Source organism: Helianthus annuus, chromosome 4 (assembly GCF_002127325.2).
Source record: "Helianthus annuus cultivar XRQ/B chromosome 4, HanXRQr2.0-SUNRISE, whole genome shotgun sequence".
NCBI classification, from domain to species: Eukaryota; Viridiplantae; Streptophyta; class Magnoliopsida; order Asterales; family Asteraceae; genus Helianthus; species Helianthus annuus.
This window is the reverse complement of record NC_035436.2, coordinates 95867405-95872019: the sequence shown is the minus strand read 5'-3', so window position 1 is coordinate 95872019 and position 4615 is coordinate 95867405. Positions and strand designations below refer to the sequence as shown.

Below are 4615 nucleotides of genomic sequence, written 5' to 3'. Positions count from 1 at the left end.
TTTCATTTCAGTGTATCATTGCAACTCCACCATGTCAACACATTGATTTTATCTTATTCATTTATTGGTTCAATAGTTGACAAATCATTTCATGATTCTATCTATTTGAGATTGTTGAATCAAGTTTTCAACCATACAACAACCAACGCTAGATTCCGTTGGTAGTAACTTTTATTGTTTCAAAAATTGATTTGCAGTTTGTGAACTTTCATTGGAATTCTATTGGTCAAAATTCCTCTTTTATTGAACCACGTAAACTTGGTCGCAATGGTGATAGTATCACTACGCTTCGTTCACTTGACATCGGTTTCTTGAACAAACTCAACTGAACCGTTGGGTTCTTATTGATGCAAAATGTCTTTACATTCATATAATTCGAATAAGTCTTGATTCGATTACGCGGTCATTCACATTGGTATTATTGGGACTTTCCTAGGAACGGAACAACTTTGACAAGATGACATAGACTAAATTTCGAGGACGAAATTTCTACAACAGGGGGAGAATGTGACAACCGGTAATTAACGGCTCCTAATTACGCAATTAACGAATGTGTAAGGTGATAATAAATAGTTTTTAAGGCACAATTAACTTAATTAGGCTATTGTAAGGTCTAGGTACGCCTATTCGACTTTATAGTGCGCGTATGACAATACGCGGAGAAACTGCAGAATATTAAACGATAACGCGCTGAAACCGAATAAAATACAGACAACGTCGACAGATATTAAATTTTTACGATACATTTTAGCTTCGTGATTAAAATTTTATATCCGTAGTCGAAACCGGATCGAAAAACGGTTTAATACAGCAACGATGCGAGTTTACATGGTTATTATAGTAAACGACAAGCGATCGCGCAAGCAGTAACTACCGAACGTATTTTTCGCATTTTAATATAGGAATTATATTTTACGACACCTCATGGGAGTTGGCTGCGTTAACGGGCTTCTGAAATTATACTGGGCCGAGCAACAACTAGACACACTTAATGGGCCTTAGGCCCAACCCACTAACTAAAACCCTAGGTATATAAGTTAGTAGTAAACTTGTTCCTTCATTTTGAAACACAGATAACCAAACACGCCTACCACTGATTTTCCCTGTGCTCTTCCTTAATTTCTCTTCTTTGAAAACCCTACACACACAAATACATGAAGACTTCATCTCCTCCAAAACACAAACACCCTGCCTCCCCTTCAATGGCTGACCGACGATCAGCACAGGGCCGACGATGGGCTGTCGGCGTCTCTTTTCTCCGGCGGATCACCCCACACGCACACCCCTCCTCAGTTGTACCCCCCCCTTTCGGCAGAACAAGCAACGACCACCACCATCGGGTGGTGGTGAGCGACGGCGGCGTAACACAGAACCGGAGAGAGAGAGAGCGGAAAAGGAAAGGGAGCCGCCGCACATGGCGGCGACGGTGGTTTATGGCGGCGGTGAACGTCGGCGACAGTATTTTCTGGTAAACCCTTCTCTCCCAACACTCTTTTCTTTTAAAAATCTTCCAAAGTTCAGTGGATAATCAGCATGAGATTTGATTTTTTTTTTTTTTTTTTTTTTTTCCTTTCTCTGATGTTGATGATGATGGATCATTGTGGAAGATGACGGTGATTGGTTGTTGAAGATAATGAAGATGAAGTAGTGGTGCTTGGTGCGGACTTCGGTTCGACAAGGAAACAACAGGCATGGTTGCGGGTTAACGAGTCAAATACTCGGGTCAAACCCGAGTCAACTCGGTCAAACCGAGTCGACTCGGCCAACATTCAATCAACTCGGTTCGAGTTCTTGTTCACTCAGTCCAGATTCGGATTCGGTTTTGAGGATTATTTTGGGTTCGGGTCAACGCTCGAGTCAACTCGGGCCAACAACAAGGGTCAACAAAGACAAGTGGTCAGCCGGCTTGAGATATATCAGTTTTGGTTCGATCAAGGATGGTCAATGTTAGGCTCGGTTAGCCGTAGTCGACTCATTCAGCCAACAAAAAGTCAAACCCGGTTGGCTCGGTCAACACCCGAGTCAACTCGGGTCAACAACGGTCAAACATGTCAACGCCCGGTCAACTCAGGACCCGGTAAAGTTTTAACGATGCGTTAAACTTTCTATATAGATTCGTAGATTTTTAGTTACGCGACCGAGCTCGACCCGAATCTTTTAGTGTTTACTTACGTTTTATTTTGTCGTATTTCATAAAATTTTAGTATATATAGTTTGAATTGATTGAATTATTGGTTGAATTTTGAAAAATAAATCGACACTTAGTTGTCGGGATCGTCCAAAAACAGTTGAAACTCTGTCCGTTTTTCGTAAAATCCGTTATATGAAACATTTATAATTCATAACCGACGTCTATTGAAAGTTAAAGCATATATATATATATATGTATATATATATATATATATATATATATATATATATATATTTTGAATAAACATGAAAGTATATTCATTTTGACGATGATTACGAAACCGATACCTATTTAAAACAAACATAACGCTTATAGTTACTTCAAACATCGATATTTCGAACACTTTTATACAATAAATCTAACGTGTATACCTATTTCACACACTTTAAGTTCGAATATTTATTTCACACCACGACGACATACATTTTCTATCAAATAAATATAACGAGTTATTTTTATTTCAACGTCGAAATTTATATTTCAAATGTCAATGGTTTCGAATATATATATATACACACACACACACACACATCTTATTCACTTATGTCTTACGAAAACTACGAAGAGGCGTACCACTAACCACCTACGTATTTCTATTCGCAACAACTAACATGACGCCATAAGTATATTTATATTTAAATATATAAATGTATATACATTCTAAATTATTTGAAAACTAAGTCGTTTTCGAGACTTAGTTTTATCCCAATTATAAACGGGATCAAATAACCATAGAATGGTTATTCTAAGTCACACTAACAACACCATCGTAGAGTCGTTTTATTTACGACTCGGTAGAGCTCGGACACGTAGTTTAACTACGTCCTCATACTAGAAACTTATAAGTATTCCTTCGTAGGAATGTCATAGTTGCACGCTAGCTACTTCATGTTCTTGGAATGACACTACGACATCACGGAATCACGATAAGCTAGCTTTGCACAGGAATGTCAAGGTGAGTTCATAACCCCCACTTTTTACTGTTTTACATTTTTATAAATGTTTTCGGGGGTGGAAAGACATGCAAGTTTTTGCAAAAGTAAATAACTTTTCGATGAACGAAAACTCATATTTCTGAACTATGTTGCAAATGAATTTCAACGAACTTGAAAAGTTTACGAACGAATTATACTAAACATACCGGTTTTACAAAACGTGCATGATTTTCATGACTAGTGACGAGAATGTCCTAGTTACAGCAACGGGACTGGGTTGGCCTGCGTACGAAAAACGAGACAACTCAGTGAGACCATGTCCCCCTTTTCTTTCAACGTTTCGGTTAACAACTTTCAGGGGGAAATACATGTCAAACTTAGGTATGATTAAGTTATGGAATGAACTCTTAGATCATGTGAGCATAGGCTGTAACTGAGGTGCCATTAATCCTTTTGAGGACCAAGGAACAAAGGTTAGATCTAATGGGTACGGGCGAGCCCCACTCACGGTCCATGGGTGACCACTAGAGTGCTGTTGTGTCCCAGTCGAGGTGATTCGACACTAAAAATTGCCTACGCGGGTTGAGTACCTCCTATGTCGTCGCATATATTAATGTCCTCGCGAAACATTAATGATCAACATGTTCATAGACGCTTTACATACCAACTTACAACACTATAACTTTCAAATGTTTTTAATATTCATTTGACGCAAACTCGTAATACATGTATTTACAAACTTTGGAAATGATTTCAACTTATGTACAAGTAAGAGGACGTGTTGGTGCTGCTTACAAATATTCTTTTGGGCTTGGCCCATTCTCTCTCGTGCAATGCACGAATACTCTTGTGGGCTAGACCCACAGTTTTCATATAACATGCCAAGAAACTCTGATTTTACTAAATTTTCTCCACAGCTTTTAAACCGGTACACAAAAATATTTGTTTAAAATCTTTTTAAAAACAAACTATGAACTCGCTCAACTTTATGTTGATTTTTTTCGCATCTTCTTTCTCAGGTTGCATTTTCAAAACTATGGAACGGTTGGAATAGGAGAACCCATGGGAATTCGAGTACTTAGCAGGCGTTCATTGTTTAGAAGTCTTAGCTTATTGCTTCCGCTGTGCAATGAAGATACCGGTCCAGTCACGCCAGCTCTGATTTTTCGGGGTGTGACAATAGGTACACCTATATATAGTGTTATGGTTTCGCTCTAGTGTACATGTACACATAAGCGAAACCTCAACATGACAAATAAGCGGAACTATCTAGCTGACATATGAGCGAAACCTTTCCTAATGTTCCTATGAGCGAAACCTGCTCTCTAAACACATACAATCTCATGTTTTCTTGTAAAACGCGCCCTAATCTATACAATACAATGTAAGACTCGATAGGATCGTGTTCTGACCCGATTGAGTTGTTCAGAGGCGTTCAACTACGTTTCAGGTGCGGAATAACAAGAAACGGAGGTAGAAACAGCTGAAT

General features: G+C 38.7%; 1 long non-coding RNA gene across 1 annotated transcript; it reads left to right on the top strand.

The window, feature by feature from the left end:
• The first annotated feature begins 1305 nt into the window (after positions 1 to 1305).
• LOC118491258 lies at positions 1306 to 4201 on the top strand. The gene is made up of 3 exons (XR_004890998.1): positions 1306 to 2077; positions 3051 to 3146; positions 4146 to 4201. It is a non-coding gene; the product is annotated as an uncharacterized LOC118491258 (long non-coding RNA).
• Positions 4202 to 4615: the final 414 nt, after the last annotated feature.